This window comes from Corapipo altera, unplaced genomic scaffold, assembly GCF_003945725.1.
Source record: "Corapipo altera isolate COAL_440 unplaced genomic scaffold, ASM394572v1 151, whole genome shotgun sequence".
NCBI classification, from domain to species: domain Eukaryota; kingdom Metazoa; phylum Chordata; class Aves; order Passeriformes; family Pipridae; genus Corapipo; species Corapipo altera.
In genome coordinates this window covers 719,725-738,124 of record NW_020884976.1, presented here as the reverse complement: position 1 = coordinate 738,124, position 18,400 = coordinate 719,725, and the positions used below count along the sequence as shown (strand labels likewise).

The window sequence follows — 18,400 nt, the reverse complement described above, 5'->3', positions numbered from 1 at the left end:
CATCTAAACCTCTCCTCTGGCAGTGGGAAGCCATTCCCCCTTGTCCTGTCCCTCCCTCCATCCCTTGTCCCCAGTCCCTCTCCAGCTCTCTTGGAGCCCCTTTAGGCCCTGCAAGGGGCTCTCAGCTCTCCCTGGAGCCTCCTCTTGTCCAGGTGAACCCCTCCAGCTCTCCCAGCCTCTCCTCAGAGAAGGGTCCACCAGAGCAAACAGGCACCCAGTGCCTCCACACTCATTTTGTTGAGGAGGATGGAGTGGGAGGGGTGGTGATTGTGGAGCAGAGGCCGGGGGGAGTCATCCAAACATTGCTGGGGGTGGGACTGGGCTGGCTGCTTGGCTTTCCCAATGCGTTACAGTCTGTCCCCCTCTGGCAGCAGGAGTATAAAGGGTGTCAGGAGGAGGATCCCTCTGACCTTGGTGAAATCAGCTAAACTTTCTTTTATCCCTTTAACCAGATCCAGAGGTTGGTGTGATCTCCAGGCCAAGGTGTTCACACAGATGTCGTGGTTTAACCCCAAGCAGCAACTAAGCACCTCCCTGACCCACCAGCTGGATGGGAAGGAGAATCAGGAAAGAAAAAGATAAAATCAAACCCCAAAAAACCCAAACCAAGAAAAACAAATGATGTGATACATAGAATCACAGAATCATTAAGGTTGAAAAAGACCTACAAGATCATTGAGTCCAACCATTAACCTAATTAACCTAAAATTACCAAGGCCACTAGTAAACACCACATCTACACACTGAACACATGCAGGGATGGTGATGTCACCACTCCTCCCAGTTTATACACTCAACAGGACATTCTCTGGCATGGAACATCCTCTGCCCAGTTAAGGACAGATCTCCTGGCCATGGTTCCTCCCAGCTCCTTGTGCAGCTCCTCACTGGCAGAGCCTGGGACACTGAGAAGTCCTGGATTTAGAGGAAGCACAGCTTGGCCCCAACCAAGCCATCAGTGTGTTATCAACATCATCCTCACACTAAACCCCAACCACAGCCCTGGAGCAGCTCCTAGAAAGAATTAACTCTATCCCAGCCAAAATGAGGACAGCATCCTGGTAAAGGTGCCAGGTGGTCCAGCCAGAGTGACCCCAATCCCAGCACACAGTGAGGGGATGGAGCTGGGACAGACACCTGGCACCATCCTGCATCTGTGGACTGGACTGGGAACATCAGATGTCCTGAACACAGAGAAACATCCCTGGGAGATGACACCAGGCCCTGGCTCAGAGGGAGCTGGGGAAGAGGAGTTACTGTTCTCATCCCACTCCCAGCAAAGCTTCCATCAGACAGACCAGAGCACAGGGAAGTAGGAAAAGGAATATGAGCATTATTTGGGAGCTTTCATTTCAAAATGATTCCCATTGTTTCAGAACATCTGCAAAGATTTATGACTCTGATGTTTGTCATGGGATTTATATGACTGGCACAGGTTGCCCAGAGAAGCTGTGGCTGCCCCATCCCTGGAAGTGTCCAAGGCCAGGTTGGATGGGGCCTGGAGCAACCTGGGCTAGTGGAAGGTATCCCTGCCATGGTAGGGGGTGGCACTGGATGATCTTCAAGGTCCCTTCCAACCCAAACCACTCCGTGATTCTACCACACAGCTGCATGGTCTGTCTGTCTTTGGAGCCCAAGCAGTGACACCAATGTACTGTGGATTTTCACACACACACAGACAATAAACCAATCAGAAAAATGCCATCTGTGGGATTCTTTACTGTAATATTACAAACCATTAGTGCAAAAAAGACAGATGAGAGACAGAAAGAAATCTGAAGCTTCCAAAAGTTAAATCCCTGTTTCTGCAACACATAAGCAGCTCTGAACCTGGGTCTTAGTGGCTCCTGTGAACCCTTTCTAAAATTCTTTTTTTATACAAATACCTGGCATATTGAACCAGCACAAAGATCATGGGGGCTTTCATCCCATCCCTGACAGAGCAGTAGCCCCCATGGAGGTATGGGCAGGTGACACAGGGCAGGAGTGTGAGAGCCCCTGGCACTGACACAGGAACAGGCAGCAGTTTGGAGACTTCCAAAACGGGGATTGCACGTGAACCACCTGCTTCATGGCCACAGTAGATCCCAGAAAAGCCATTTCTCCTTTCCTCTCTTTAAACTCACTCCATCCTTTGTCTCCCACATCATCCTGGGGCAAAGATCTCCAGAAGTGATGGATATGCAGTGAGGCTCCAGCCTCAGCATTTCACTGAGTGCCACCAGGGTTAAAAACAGTGACTGCCCTGCCCTGTCCCAGGCTCTGCTCTGCACAAAGGTCTCCAGCAGTGTGAAACCTCTCCATGGGTCCTTCCCCATCCAAGACCTTTGTGTACCTCTGATCACCCTGGCTGCCCTTCTCACAAGCTTTTCCTTTACTCCAGCATCTTTTTGAGGCAGGGCAATAAGAAATCCATGGATTATTCTAAACATGGACATACCAGAGGCTTATTATATCCATATTAAAAAACCTTCTCTCTCGGTGGCATAAAATCTTTGCACATTCAAAGCAAATTGATTCCTTGTTAGCATTAAAGAGTGATTTCAGTTTTCAAGGCACAGAGTTGCTGTAAAATTCTTGTACACACAGGCTGACATTTCCAGAGGAAGCAGGATAAAATTAGCCTCGTGCTCCAGCCAGAAGGAACAGGGAAGCTTTGCTGAAGCATTTAACTGCTTGAGGAGCCAAAGTCCCACTAAATTCAGTCTGCAAACTCTGATGATGGGATATAGAACCACGGAATCATGGGATGGTTTGGTTTGGGAGGGACTTTAAAGCTCATCTTGTTCCACCCCTGCCATGGGCAGGGACACCTTCCACTAGCCCAGGTTGCTCCAAGCCCCATCCAACCTGGCCTTGGACACTTCCAGGGATCCAGGGGCAGCCACAGCTTCTCTGGGCAACCTGTGCCAGGGCCTCACCATCTCACAGCCAGGAATTCCCTCCCAATCTCCCATCTATCCCTGCCCTCTGGCAGTGGGAAGCCATTCCCTGTGTCCTGTCCCTCCATCCCCAGTCCCTCTCCAGCTCTCCTGGAGCCCCTTTAGGCCCTGCAAGGGGCTCTCAGCTCTCCCTGGAGCCTTCTCTTCTTCAGGGGAACAATGCCATGTCTCTCAGCCTTTCCCCATAGGAGAAGTGTTCCAGGCCTCAGAGCATCTCTGTGCCCCTGTGTCCTACAAGGTTCAATCAAAGCCCCTTCCCTTGGGTGTCTGTGGGAGACCCAAGGGATCAGCAGGTGGACTTTGTGGCTCAGCAAATGTCTCTGCATCATTTCTACAGCAAAGCTTTTCCTTTCACTTCAGCACTATTTTCAGTGTGGGTGAACATTTCAGTCCTAACCTTAAAAAATAAACTTCAGAAGAAGAACAAATCTCTATAGGAAAGCTGGGACACTGCTAAGAAACTAATTAAAGAAACAAGCACAAAATAACCACTTCAGCAGTACAAGCTCAAAGAGGAACGGAAAATGAGGAGACGAAAATGCAGACCCACAACATGAAAAGAAATAAAACTAATTTAAATTTTTTAAAGTTTTTTTTTAAATTATTTTTTATTTATTTTTTTCTCCAGTTGCTTTGTGCTTACCCTGGTTTCTCTGCACATCCCAGCCCCGGGCCACAGCTCAGCCACTGCCCCTCACGCACATGGGCAGTTCTCTGCAAAGCTGGATTTGAAGCAGCTCTGTGGTTGTTTGAACCACCAGATCCTCCAGCAGGGTCAGGAGCAGTGTCCAAGGTAATGTATGTGCCTTCATGGAGGATCTTCCTCCTCTGAGCATGAAATCATGGAATCATGGAATCATTCAAGTTGGAAAAGTCCTCTAAGACCGTGGAGCCCAACCATCCCCCAGCACTGCACTAACCCATGTCCCCAGAGCCCTCCCACAGGGCAGGGGAGGGACCCCAGAGATGTCTCTGACCCCCCAGTGTGGGCCATGGGCAAGGAGGGGGGCTGGTACTGCAGGAGACAACAAACCTGAACCTCAGGGATCATCCCTGCTGGGCCACAGGAACGGGCTGGACAGCCCTAGGACACAACTATGTTTTCTGACTCCTGAAACACAGATACAACAAGGCCACCTGGATTCAGGTCTGTCCCAAGCTCACAGCTGCTCAGCAGGGAAATTCAAAATCTGATGGCTGAACCTGCTGGTGACACCAGAGCTGCCACCCCCGGGCACAGCAGCCAGTTCCTGTGCCTCAAACAACACAGACCTGAGCTCCAGCCTGTCCCACCCATCTGAAGAGCTCTTTGCACTCAGAGGTCAGTGCTGTGACCCATTCCAAGGGTCACAGATGGGATCTGAGCTGATGTGGCCATGCTGGGCCTGGGACCCACAGTTCTGTGCAAGCCCTTCTGCAGGCAGGTGACCACTCTCACCTCCTGGGAAGAAATCCTGCCCCACAGAGACCCCACCTCCTGCCCAGGGCTGGTGGGACATGCTCCTGCAGTTTGATGTCACAGAATCACAGAATCATGGAATCATTTGGGTTGGGAAAGCCCTCCCAGCCCATGGAATCCCCCCTGTGCCCAGTGCCCACCTTGTCCCCCAGCCCAGAGCACTGAGTGTCACAGCCAGGCCTTCCCTGGACACCTCCAGGGCTGGGCACTCCAAACCTCCCTGGGCAGTTCAAATGTTTAACCAACCCCTTCCATGAAGGAATTTCCCCAGTATCCAACCTGACCCTCCCTGGCACAGCTGGAGGCCGTTCCCTCTCCTCCTGTCCCTTGTTCCCTGGGAGCAGAGCCCGACCCCCACCTTGGTGCAACCTCTTGTCAGGGAGTTGTAGAGTTCCTCAGGGCTGCTCTTGCACAGACCCAGGGTATCTCCAGCTCACACTGTCCACATTTCTGGGCTCACCTGACTTTCAGCCAGGGGAACTCAGAGACCCAAAGCAGCAGCACTGCCCACCCCAGTGCCCTCCCGAGTGGGAGCGGCCCCAGCCCAGCTCACATGGCAGAACTGCCCGTCGAGGTCTGACAGCACTTTTCACCAACACCACCCATGCAAAGGGGGGCCCAGTCTCCCTGAATGCCACCCCAAGCAGCAGTGGGGGAGGCAGGGTGGGTCCCTCAAGATCCAGCTGCAGCTCTGGGCTCTGCCAAGAACAGGCTGTGTGAGGTCAGGAGTGTTTCCACCAGGCACTTCCCAGCCTGAGCCTCACACTCCAGAATTGCAGGGAGATGGGAAAGGTTGAGCATTAAGAGTCCTTGATGTAATTCTTTGCAAAACCACTCTGGAACCCAAAAACACTCAGCCTGTTATTTAAAGAGGGGGCTTTCCCAGGAGACAAGCAGAGAATAGCGGAGGAATGAGTTATCAGCCTTCCTACACATTGTCCAGGAGAGCTTTGCTGGCCTGGCTTCCCCTGAAACCCGTGGAAATACCTGAAATGGGTATTGCAGAACCTGTGGAGGAGGGGATTCCTGCAGAAAACACGGCCAAGCATGGAAAAGGAGAACAAGCAGTGCCTGCTTGGAGGTTTGTGCAGACCCAAGTGTCTGTCAGCTGAAGAGGAACAAGTCCTTGGTTAAGGAGGAGATATGGACCTGAGCCCCCTCCAGCTGAGGGAAGTTCTCCTTGCTGATGGGGACAGGTCATCCATGCAGGGAAAGAAACACCAGGGCAAGTGAAGCTCAGAGTCACCATATCCCTTCAGAAGGAGACAAACATGGCACAGGAGGACAGCAGAACCAGGCTCCTGTGGGTGGACCACAGGTCAGTGGGTGCTGTCCCTCCTGGGATGGAGGTTTTGTGGGATTTAAATTATTCTGCCAAACTACCAAGGGTTTGTCTCCATTCAGACACCTGCAAAGCCACCACCCTGTGCCTTCCTGCCTCTGCTGAAGCTCTGCAGTCAGGGAACCCCAGCCCAGCCTGGAGAGGGACCAGCCAGGATGGTGGCAGCAGAGGAAGAGGCAGGTCAGGGATCCTGGCATCCAGGGTTCACAAGGATCCTGGCTGTCCTGGAAGCCCAAAGGAAAGCCCTCCAATGTCTGAAGTCTGCCCTGGGCAGTGCTTGCTGCAGCCTCAGGAAAGGGTCCTGGGCCAACGACGAGGGGCTGGCTGACCTCTAATAACAAGGCTCTTGGTTCATTCCCAGCCCTTCTGAAATGTTCACCCCCTGCTCCAAGTGATGTGAAAATACTGGTTTTTCACTCACAGAATCATAGAATCACAGGATGGAAGGGTGGAAGGGACATTAAAGCCCATCTCATTCCACCCCTGCCATGGGCAGGGACACCTTCCACTAGCCCAGGTTGCTCCAAGCCCCATCCAACCTGGCCTTGGACACTTCCAGGAATAGGGAGTGTGTATTTTCAGGGAAATGGAGTATTTCTACAAAACTCAGGGAGCTCAAGAACCAGAGGGATTTTCACTAGAGAGATCTGCAAGGCAGGGAAAGAACCAGGAGCAACTCTGGGCACATTTACCCCCACCTTCTTTCCCCCTCCTGTGTTCCTGCTGTGCACACACACTCCAGCAGCTCCTCCTACACTCCTGCAATTCAGGCACCATCTGTTTTTCCCTCAAATTTCAAACTGGCAATGAAAACTGTCACTGCCCTGAGGGCAGGTCTGCTGAAGGACTCTGATGGTTTTAGCTCCACGTCCCAGGACAACCATGTCCAGCAGGTTCCTGGGAATTTCTCATGGACCTACCACTGGCACAAAACAGAGGGACCTGATAACGCACTGATCCAAGCCTGGCTGAAATCCCTGTGGCAGAGCAAAGGGCTCTGAGGGCTCTGAGCAGTGATGTCCAGCTGGGAGGGAGCAGCAGGTGGCTCAGTGTGCCCAGGGCAAGTCCTCATCCCTGCAAGCTGGAGGAAGGTCCCAGGTCAGCTCTGGTCCAAGTCTTGGTGCTGCTTTCCCTTGCCTTTAGTGCATTGTCCTTGCTCTGTTGGCCTATCTGTGCTCTGCCAGCAGGAGAAATGAGCTGGGATTCTGGGATCCTGGGAGCAGACACATCCCAGCAGGACCTGGCAGAAAGGGAGCTGGGAGTGTGGATTGAAAGGAAGCTGAACAGGAGGCAGAGTGTGCCCAGGTGGCCAAGAAGGCCAATGGATCCTGGCCTGGATCAGGAAGAGTGTGGCAGCAGGAGCAGGGCAGTGATTCTTGCCCTGGACTCAGTGCTGGTGAGGCCACCCCTGGAGTGCTGTGTCCAGTTCTGGGCCCTCAGCTCAGGAAGGACATTGAGGGGCTGGAGCAGGTGCAGAGGAGAGCAACAAGGCTGGGAAGGGACTGGAGCACAAGTGCTGTGAGGAGAGGCTGAGGGAGCTGGGGCTGTTCAGCCTGGAGAAGAGGAGGCTCAGGGGAGACCTCCTCACTCTCTGCAACTCCCTGACAGAAGGGGGGAGCCAGGTGGGGGTCGGGCTCTTCTCTCAGGAACCAGCAGTAGGACAAGAGGGCCTTAAGCTGTGCCAGGGGAGGTTTAGGTTGGGTATTAGGAAAAAATTTTTTCCAGATAGGGTAATCAGACATTGGAATGGGCTGCCCAGGGAGGGGGTGGAGTCCCTGTCCCTGGAGGTGTTTAAGGTGAGACTGGATGTGGCATCAGTGCCATGGGCTGGGTGACACGGTGGGGTGGGAGCGAGGGTTGGACTTGATCTCGGAAGGCTTTTCCAACCAGGCTGATTCTCTGATTCTCTGATTCTATGGTTCTATGACCTCAGAGATGCACAGTGCCAGCAGGGAGGGTCACCATCCTAGTAGCTTGGGCTGTCCAAGCAGATTCCTGGTTTGGTCCCCAGCTGTCTTGGGTTGGCTTAGGCCCTGGAATGTCTTCTCTCTCTGGCTGAGCCTGGATTTCTGACTTCTCCAGGAGAATGACATTTCCCTCCCTCTGCCCAGGAAGCCTCAGGATGCAGCTCCCTCCAGGCCAGGATCCAGCTTGTCTGTGGGGGACACAGCACGTTCATGGCCTTTGGGTCTCAGAGGGGTTGGGAGTCAGTCCAGGGTGCAGGGAACTGAGATGGGACCTAAGCCACTGCCACCCTGCATTAGATATCCTTGAGCCAAGACTGAGCATTCCTGTGGCCTTGGGGCAGCTGTGCAACAGCTGGAAAGGAAAGGGCTGGCAGGAGGAAAGAGAGTTCCCCTCTGTTTTGTGAGTTTTACCCATCTTCCTATAGCTGTCTGAGGAGAGGAGAGGAGAGGACACAAGGCCAGGGAGCTTCACACAGACGGGAATAAAGTAAAACAAAACTTCATTGTCTGTGTCCAAACACACCAGTTCCAACTCTTCCTGCTCCACACATCCATGAGTCTGACATGGTATGTCCATCAAAACTGCAGCTTCCAGCCAGTGTCATAGTTCAAATCACAGTGCTGGGACCGAACACCAAAATTCATCACTCCTGAGCCATCCATGTGATCACACATGGGGGCCTTCTGCAAGGCCAGGAGGGAATTGGCCCATCCTGCAACAAAAGGAAGGCAGGATTATAGGATTGCTCCAGTGTAAAACTATCCCAAGAGAAAGGCACAAGCTTCAAGAGTGAGACCAGTTGTAAAGAAGAGTCTAAAATGATGTCAACAGCCGGGACAAACAGAGTGAGGCTGAAGACACATGATCTGCCTCTCCTCTAAAGAGAAGCTAAGAGGTGACCTGATAACAGCATTTAAGCACTTTCAGGGAAGGAAACTCCTGGACACTCAAAGGCTCTTTAATCCAGCAGAGGATAGCAAAGCAAGATCCAGCAGCTTAAGGTTAGAGCCAGAGAATTCAATTCAGAATGAGTCACAGTGATTAACCACAGCCACAAAGGGTGCAGGGAAACAGCAGCTGCTCCAGCAACTGGTGCCTTCAAAGCCAGACTCGTCCAAAATACAACCTGCATTCCTGCACCCAGTCCTGGAGGTGTAGCTGAACCTGCCTGCAGTGCCTCATCTGCTCCTGAGCCTTTCCAATGGGAAACAGGAGATCTTGCCCTCTTAGAGAGCATTTGTGGATGCACAGCCTTGACACAGAAGTAGGGAAGACTCTGGACCTGCCTTTCCCATTCTCCCATGGCACAGAATCAAAGGATGGTTTGGGTTGGAAGGGACCTTAAAACCCATCTCATCCACCTCCTGCCATGGGTAGGGACACCTCCCACCAGCCCAGGTTGCTCCAAGCCCCGACCAACCTGGCCTTGGACACTTCCAGGGACCCAGGGGCAGCCACAGCTTCTCTGGGCAACCTGTGCCAGGGCCTCCCCACTCTCACAGCCAGGAATTTCTCCCCAGTCTCCCATCTATCCCTGCCCCCTGGCAGTGGGAAGCCATTCCCCCTTCTCCTGGTACTCCACATCAGGTCACTTCACTGTTGGCCCAATGCACCATCTCTCTTTGAACACAGCCTCACGGGACTGAGGTGAGGGACATGGCAGCCAGGTCCTGCAGGCCCAAGGTGTGCTCAGCACCTGCAGATCTGTCATTGGAGGTCCCTGCTGTGGGTCCTCAAGATAATGCTACAGCCCTGTTTGTATCACAGCCAGTGCCTGACACCACCAAAAGTGGCCCTTTCAAGGTGGGACATCAACATTCGTGGTCCCTTCTGCTCCTGAAAGCAGATGATGACATGTGCTCACACAGAGATAGGCAGAACCCCAGCACTGCCAACAGCACACAGCTACTCTGGAGGGACAGGACACAGGGAATGGCTTCCTGCTGCCAGAGGGCAGGGTTAGATGGGATACTGGGGAGAAATTGTTCCCTGTGAGGGTGGTGAGGCCCTGGCACAGGTTGCCCAGAGAAGCTGTGGCTGCCCCTGGATCCCTGGAAGTGTCCAAGGCCAGGTTGGACAGGGCTTGGAGCAACCTGGGCTGGTGGAAGGTGTCCCTGCCTGTGGCAGGGGGTGGAATTGGACGATCCTTCAGGTCCCTTCCAACCCAAACCATTCCATGGTTCTGTGACTCTCCCCAGGCCCTGCTCTCACTTGCTGCCCTCCCAGCTCATAGGTTTTCAGGATTTGGCTGAAAAATCCTGCAGAGACAGTGCCCCCGATGCCCAGGGTGTGCCCGGCTGGGGAGGGCAGGAGGGTTTTGCAGCACATGCCCCACGTGAATGGTGTCCCCAAGCTCTGAGCACAGCCAGCAGTGAGGACTGGGCTCCATGGCCAGCTTTGCCCTGGGCCGTTTGCTGCAGAGCTGAGCATTATCCCACTGTGCCCGACTTTCCAGCCTCTGCCAGGGCTCCCATCACACACTGCGCTGTTGTTTCCAACACCTCCCAGTTTCGCACCATCTGTGCCTGTCCCCGCCGGGCTGCCCGAGCTGCCTGCAGCTCGCTGATGAAGCTGTGAAAGGAGGAGCAGGATCGCCCCCCGCGCCTCTCTGTCCCCACCCACCCCCAGCCCCGGGTACAGCCCTCTGGCAAGCTCAGCTTTGTGCCAGAGCTCCCAAACCGGGCTGTTAAACCCGGCCGGAGTCAAAGATCTCGTGTGTCTGCACCAACCCTCTGGGAAATCTCCGCCTTGCAGAGTCTCCTCTTTTTGTGGATCCTGTCTCAAGGGTAGAGCTGCTTTTCCCAGGGCATTTGGAGACTGCAGCACTGGAGGGGACTCACTGAGGGAGGGATCACTTCTGTTTTGACAGAGCTCCCCGACCAAACACCTTAACTCAATTTGCTTCATTTTCCTTGTCTCCCGAACATCAATTCCAAAATGGATCCCGGAGCTGCATTTTATTGGTGCAAAGACTATCTGTTACTCTGCCTGGGAAGTACAGAAAGGAAGATGCTCCTGTGTTTGCAAAGCAGCTGAGATTATATTTCCATGGGAAAACTTAGGAGTTATTTTTGTTCTTCCTCAGGAAATCTGGGGAGGGGAGAAGAGGGACTAACATTGGAATTTCCCACAGAATACAAATGCTGGGTTTTTAGATCTCTCCTGAATAGTAATCCAGTTTTCTTAGCAGGATTAATTCCTGATAATCCTAGAGTAGAGTTTGCCCTGGGAACAGCTCTTTCCTCAGCCCCTGTTCCTGAGTTCAGCAGTGCCAGAGCAGCACTGCCAGGAGGTGTCCCTGCAGCAGGACTGGGTCCCAGGATGCCAAGAGCTCTTTTCTCCAGTTATCCCTTGTCCACCTGAGCTGGTGCCCAGGGAAGGTGCCCACACCTGCTGGGAGGGGCACACTGAGCACCTGCACAGGTGTGCTGAGGTCCAGTGGCTTTGTGCCCAGTATCACTAAACTGCAGACACCCTCTGGAGTGACAGGACAAAAGGGAATGGCTTCCCACTGCCAAAGGAAGGGTCAGATGGGATATTGGGAAGAAAGTTTTCCCTGTGAGGGTGGTGAGGCCCTGGCACAAGCTGCCCAGAAAAGCTGTGGTGGCCCCACTAAGTCCCATTAAGTTGCAGATTTCCTCTTCCACAAGACTCCTGTGGACAGAGACTCCAGTTACAGAGCTGGACCTACCAACCACTTCCAAAGTAGGGAGTGTCCAGCAGGGCCCAGGGACTAAGAGTTCTCTTTATATCACCAGTCCAGCTCCCTGCTTCAAGGACACAGGTCTCCCCTCCAACCAGGGAACCCTTTAAAGAGTTTGGGTCTCAGCTTCAGAAGTGCTTTCCCCAGAGGAGCTCAAAGCTCCATTGGAGGGAACTGTCCTCAGTGTTAGTCCTGGAGCCCCTCAGTGCTGGGACACAGCTGCCTTTGGCCCAGGACAGCCGAGTTCTGCCCCCATTTCCTGTTTCACCAGGGTGAAAGTTGGCACCCAGGCACTCACTGCTGCCCTGGGCCATCCTCGTTGCCCAGCCAGATCTTTTTCCTGCCCCAGCCTTGGGGAAACACCTCCACCAGAAAAAGAGCATCATCTACACCTGAAGACACCAAAGTGAGCAGGCAGGGAGAAAACCCAGGTGGGGCTGAAGAGTCCATCCTGATTTCTTGCTGGGTGTACAGGAAATCCTCCATGGCCAGGTGAGCAGGGGCTCTGCAGCACTATGGGTATGAAGGGGGTCCAGGACTGGCCATGGCCAGCTCAGATTCCCAGCATGGGAGAGCTCCAAGATACAACCAGAGAGGATCTCTCTGTTTGGAGAGGGAAGGTGAATTCACAACAGGCATCCACCTGACTGGAGCACATCTTCTGTTAGTCAAAATAAAATGTAGATGCTTAATAATTAATCAGCTCATATGCAAAATAGGTATCATAGCAGAATGGGGGAGGGGGGAACGCATTGTACCTTAAGAATAAATATTTAACATGATACAGAACAGCATGAATTTTTAAAGAGGAGTTTTTGTAACTGCTGAAGCTTTGCTAAAGAAGCAGAACATCTTCAAGCAGCAATGCCAGCTCCTTGAGCAGGCACAGGCATTTCCACACAGGGACTGCAGAGGAGGAGGAGGAGGAGGAAGGGCTTGAGAGCCTGGGCCCCAGGAATAGTTTTGCAACCATGATCCTCCTACACTCACAGCAAAGCAGCTCTAAAAGTGCAGCTCCAGCTGGTGGGGGACAGCTGCATGGCAAAGGCTCAGCCTGCTCTGCTGGGTCCATAAAGTCCAAGTGATTCCTGCTGATTTCAGGATTTTCAGGATTTCACTGGGAGCAAAGGCTCAGGGAGTTGAGGTGCTCCAGCCATTTATGCTTTTTGGGCTGTGTGAGGAAGGCTCATGCTCTCTATTCTGCATGGGGCTGGTGGGAGAGGATGTAGCACCCAGTGCTTGGGACCTGCTTCCACCCCCATCCCTTTTCCTCTCCCCGCTCCTCCCAGGGCCTCAGCACCCACCAGGCCCTGCCTGCAGCGTCAGGAATGAGTCAGAAACAGAGTTATCCTGCAGGGAATCCAGCCCAGCTCAGTCCACACAGTTCTCCAGCACCAGCACTGCCAGGCACCGACACCAGTGAAGTCTTCCCGAGCGCTGTGCTGCTCCAGGCTCTCCCAGCAGCTCCCACTGGGAGCTGCAGGGAGCAGCTGCTGGGATCAACATCTCCAGTCCAGCTGAGATACTACTGCTGCAGGGAGCAGCTGCTGGGATCCCAGCTCCCAGAGGAACTCCCATCTCTCCATATCTCTGCATGCTGACTGCCCCCAGGACCCTGTGCTGCACTGGGAAAAGCAAACAGAGCCCCAGTGAGTCCAGCCCAGCTCAACTCTGTCCTGCCTGGGGCACCTCCCCAGCCAGGGCATCACCTGGGGCATCACTCTGGGTGGGGGTGATGCCATGGGACAGGGAGGAGGACAGAGAACAGCCCCCACAGCTCTCTCCCCACCCTCCCAAGGGCTGTCAGACGAGGTGTGGGAAGTGGAACAGCAGCTAATCTGCCCTCTCAGCTTTCTGCTTGTCAGATAAACAAGGGACACTGAGGGAGCAACAAGAGATGCCCATGGCTGAAGGGAACCTTTGGGGCAGGTCCCAGGGCTGGGCTGAGAGGCAGAGAGAGCCCAGCAACAGCAGCACCAGCTCTGGGTATGGGTGCAGGGAGGGACAGGAAGGGCAAAGGTGCCCGTGGTGGGGGCAGGAGTGTGGAGTGAGGTGTGAGGGGACAGGGCACCTGCAGGGGACAGGGCACCTGCAGCAGCTCCTGCAGCCAGGCACAGACTCTCTGGCCCCACATGCTGTGCTGGTCGAGCTTTGAGAAATCTCCACACCTTCCATTTCCCATCACTTCCAGAAGCCAAGGGGCTTTGGAGAGCACCTCCAGCTTCCTCCCAGCACAGGTTCAGCACCTGAAGGCACTGTGAGGGAGTGGCAGGACTATCTGTTCCCTGCTCCTGAATGGAAGGAGTTAAAGCAGCTACACTGGGGAAGGATCCTGCAGCTGTCCCTGCTCCCAGAAACTCCAAGATGGTCCCCCCTTGGCTGATGGGCCACATGAAAGCTATTACACTCTGCCTTGATATATCCCTCCCATAAATCCAGGGACTATAAATTAGGGTAACCTTCTGCTTTAAGGGCTGTCTGAGCTCTGCAAAGACATCCCAAAGTCAGGCAGATCCTTGCTGAAGACAGAGATACTCTGTCCTTGCTTCCCTTGGGAACACGGCCCTGGAACCAGGGGCAAACATTCCAGCTCAGAGGTTCAGAGGAGTTGTGCCAACAGCAGTGTTTGCTCAGAGCTTGGGGAAAACCACAATTTCTGTCCTCAGAGGGGACCAAAGCTGGTGTCTGTGCTATTCCTGGTGTCCCCAGGGCCTGTCACCCCTTCTCGTGATGCAGCTCCTCTCTGGCACTGTCCCCATGCCCCTGGTTTGGAGCAGGGACAAAGGGCCTCTGCACCGAGTGCCTGGGAATGAGCCCAGTGCTCACCACCCCCCTCAGAGGTCAAGGAAGAGGGGCCATAAAAAAGATGTAGCACTTCCCTGCTCATCTCTGAAAGCACTACCCAGGAATGACTCTGCACTGTGTCTTGGCTGGAACAGACACAGTGCTGGGCCAGCACAGAGCCTCTCCTCCCCCCTCTCCTCCTCTTCCTCTTCCTCCTTCTCCTCCAGGTCACCATGGCCTCATGTCCATGCTCAGGATCCAGCCCAGGGCTGACCCTCCTGCCTCAAGGCTGCCTGAGCTCACCCTGCCCACCTCCCAGCCAGGATCCCTGCTGCCTGCAAGGATGCTCCAGGCTGTGCTGGGAGCCCCAGGCTTGAAGGCAACAGAAATGGAAACAGAGACCAAACTGAGATTTACCATCCTGGATCCAGCTTCAGGCTGATGGTAGGAGTAAGAACCCTGACCACAGCCCCATGGGAACAGGATCCACTAGTCCCCCACTGCCCTGGGGCAGCCAAAACCCTTCCCAGAGTTACAACCCTTCAACTTTCACCTGCTTCCTTCCTACTTTGCTCTTGCTTCTCCTGGGGCATTGCTCCTGCCCCAGGCAATTACTCACAGAATCATGGAATGGTTTGGGCTGGAAGGGACACTAAAGTTCATCTCCTTCTACTCCCTGCCATGGGCAGGGACACCTTCCACTAGCCCAAGTTCCTCCAAGCCCTGTCCAACCTGGCCTTGGACACTTCCAGGGATGGGGCGGCCCCAACTTCCACAGCAGAGGAGTCCAGCCCCGTGCTCAGGCCGTGGGCAGCAGCACAAGAGCTGGACCCACTTCACAGAGCCCACCCTGGCCAAGAGGAGCCCTGTGGGAACAAAGGGAAGGGAGGCCTCCAAGCACAGGGCATGAGAGGTTGATTTGCCCACCCTGGGGGTGTACTCGCCAGGCTGGGGGGAGCAGAGGGGCACAGACACAGGGTCTGGGGGCTGCAGTAGGTCTGGAGGTGCCACCCCAGTGGAGATGAAGGGTTCAGCTGTGTCAGGCTGTGTCAAAGCCAACCTGGGCCAGAGCAACAACACAGACATTGCAGACAGCTGGAATCCCAGAGCTCCTGCAAATGGCGCGGGGGACACATCCCTGCAGGACCAGGGGTGGGGTGGCTGTGGCACAGGGCTGGCTGGGGACTGGCAGGTCTCCTTGTAGCCACGGAGGATCATGGAATGGTTTGGGTTGGAAGAGACCTTAAAGCTCATCCAGTTCCACCCCCCTGCCATGGACAGGGACACCTGCAGTAGCCCAGGCTGCAGGAGTTGGAAGATGACAGCCAGGAGTATAAAGACATTGCCATGGGGCAGCACTTGCAGCTTTCTGCCCTGAGGGGCTCTTGTTTCACAGCTCAGCACCTGCATGAGCCTCAAGCACAGGAGACATGCGGGGCCTAGTGGAGCAGGTCCCCCTCAGCACACTGCCAGGGGCTGCCCAAAACTCAGGGGGCTCAAGGCAAGTCTGCCCAGATCCGTGTGGGATTGACCCCTTCACATTCCCAAACTACCAGGGCTGAAGGGGACAGAACCCAGGTCTAGACCTGGAGCATCCTGGTGTGAAGCCACTGCATGTCCCAGCCTCGCTCTCGGCTCCGCTGCTGCCACCCAGCCCATCCCTGTCCCACAGCCTCAGCTGGGCACAGCATCACCACACCCCCAGATTGAAAGCTGGAACTAAACAGATCAGCTTTCCAAAGAAACCTGCCCAGAACCCAGCCTGCTCATCTGCTTCTGGATGAAGAATCTAATAAAGTCATTGAGGTGAGTTAGGGCTGGGCACCATTATTCTGACCCAATTTGAGCTGTCAGCCCCTTATAAAACATGACATATGACTCTGAAAATTCATCCTGGGCACCAAACAGAATTTATTCTGCTGTAAAAAAGAAAGAGACAGTGAAGAGTGGCCCAGGGACCTCCACACCACTGAAAACACACAGGCACTGATCTCAGCAAACAATTTATTTTACTCCCCACCACCATCATCTGTCTCCACTCCATCCAGTGCCCGACCAGGCTGGCAGGAGAATATGAGTTTTAAAGGTCACCACTTAATGATGTTAAGGAGCCATCCTCCTTCCCAGATAAAATACCGATCAATCTGTAATATTTCTGACTGGACTCTGCTCATGGAGACGATACAGGGGGATTCTGTTCTCCTTATGTGTCAAATAAACTTAAAGCCTTTTCTGACATCAGGCTGATAACTCAGGCTGGGGACAGGCACAGCTGGAACTGGCTCATCACATGTCCAGTGAGCAGACAGGAGGCAGCAGAAAGGGGGATGAAGTGCAGTTGGGATTGCTCTGCAGCATAAAGGGCTGTTATATCCTTACCTAACTAATGTATAAACGTTCAGCCATTGCCTCTCCTGTCACCTGTGGAGAATTAGAACAGTTAGAGCAGCTCTGGACACACTTTTCTCCATGATTTTCACACTCCTGGGTCCCCAGAAGGAGCTCACATGCAGCTCAGAGATGCCGGTGCTCAGCAGACTGACAGATCTAGAGCATCACCTCCCCTTACTGATTTGGGAGCCCTGAGCAGGGACAGGGACAGGGCTGGGCAGCAAAGTGTCCTCCACTAGGTTCCTTGAGGAGAACTCTGGCAAGATCTGCCCAGTCCTTTGCTGATCCATTTGCCTCAAAGCACAGCAGCCACAGAGTTTGTTTGACAGGTCTGGGTCCCTGCAGCGGGTCCCTGCAGCAAATCCCTGCTCCGAGGAGATCCAGCAGCACCCCTGCACCCCAGCCCTGCTGTGAGAGGGGAGCACAGGGGAGCCCTCCCACGGCCCAAGCATGGGGCTCTCCTTGCTTTCAAAAGGCTCCTGAGCCCTCCCCAAACACGGGCAGGAGCACTTGGAGCATCACAGCCCACGTCCCACCCACACCTCCCCCCAACCCTCTCCCCAGCCAGGCTCTCAGGCAGAGATTCCCCCTCCTGAGGAGCCCAAGAAAAAGATAAATACTTGGAATACACAATCTTCAAAATGAAGCAAACGGCTCCATTTGACATTACACTGAAGAGTATTTAATTTGCTCTTGGATGTGCAGCCTGAACCATGTGCTGTGCCCGAGGACGGGGTTTATCATTTATTCAGAAGCCAGCGCATTTCAGAGTCTGTCAGAAGTTCCTCACAAAGAAAGCCACGATGAGGGGGGTGCAGCAGTATTTTATTTATATTTTATTTTTTTTTAACAAAGTGAGCTGGGTCAGCTCTGAATTTCTAAAGCATCTCAGAGGTGTGCAGACTTTTAAAGCTCTCCAGAGAGAGCACTCACATATTTTCTTCCATTCTGGCTCATTTTGCTCTGCAAAGTTGATCCCTCCAACTTTGTTTTGCAAACAAGCCAACACAAACCTGTGCAACCAGGCTCCAACCCCCTCAGTTCTTTTAGCAAAAACAAAGAGCAAATTAACACCCAGGACCTCTACTTATTCCCAAACAATTCCATGTGAAAATAATCTATCTTTTACTAATCAAGGCCAGAAGCTTAAAGCAGCCAAGGAGCACACAGGATTGTGCACACAGGCAAACAAAACCAGGGCAGTTCTTCCCCCCTTTTCCCTCTGGCTGGATTTCAGATGAGCTCCCAGAGGCTGATGCAGTTGCAGCTGAATGATGCTGCATCAGAGAGGGTTTGAAAGGACCCGAGTCCACAGAGGCCCCTGTGGATGCACCATGGAGGGTGGGATGTGGGACATGGCTCCCTGCATCTGCTGCCCCCTGTCCTTGTTTCCCCAGAGCCTCCAGGCACCTTGGGGACAGGGATGCAGCCAAAACTCCAAGCTGCCACCTTTCTCCTTCCCCAGCAGGGAGGCAAAAAGGAGACAAAGCATTTTGAAGATGCCTAAATTCAGAGACACCCAAAAAGGCTTTTCCCAGGAGTGCTTGGCAGGGACATCACGTGATCAGTGCAACCTGTGACCTGGTTTAGATGCAGCTGAGTAGGGTTTCAACTCCCTCAGCACTGACAGGGGCTCCTTGATAAACACTAGCAGCAGTTAGTGTGGGTGGGTGAGGATTTTGTCCCTCTGTTCTCTCAGGTGAGACCCCCCTGCAGAGCTGCCTCCAGCCCTGGGGAACAGCACAGGGAGGACGTGGAGCTGCTGGAGAGAGTCCAGAGGAGGCCCTGGAGATGCTGCCAGGGCTGGAGCC

General features: G+C 53.8%; 1 protein-coding gene and 1 long non-coding RNA gene across 2 annotated transcripts in view; both read right to left on the bottom strand.

The window, feature by feature from the left end:
• The window catches only part of LOC113957744, a 15,834-nt gene extending 11,205 nt beyond the window's left edge, over positions 1 to 4,629 (bottom strand). The window contains exon 1 of the long non-coding RNA XR_003531285.1: positions 4,595 to 4,629. This is a non-coding gene — a long non-coding RNA (uncharacterized LOC113957744). The remainder of the gene's footprint in view (positions 1 to 4,594) is intronic.
• The window catches only part of RTN4R (reticulon 4 receptor), an 86,203-nt gene that overhangs the window by 42,112 nt on the left and 25,691 nt on the right, over positions 1 to 18,400 (bottom strand). The gene's annotated exons all lie outside the window — the stretch shown is intronic.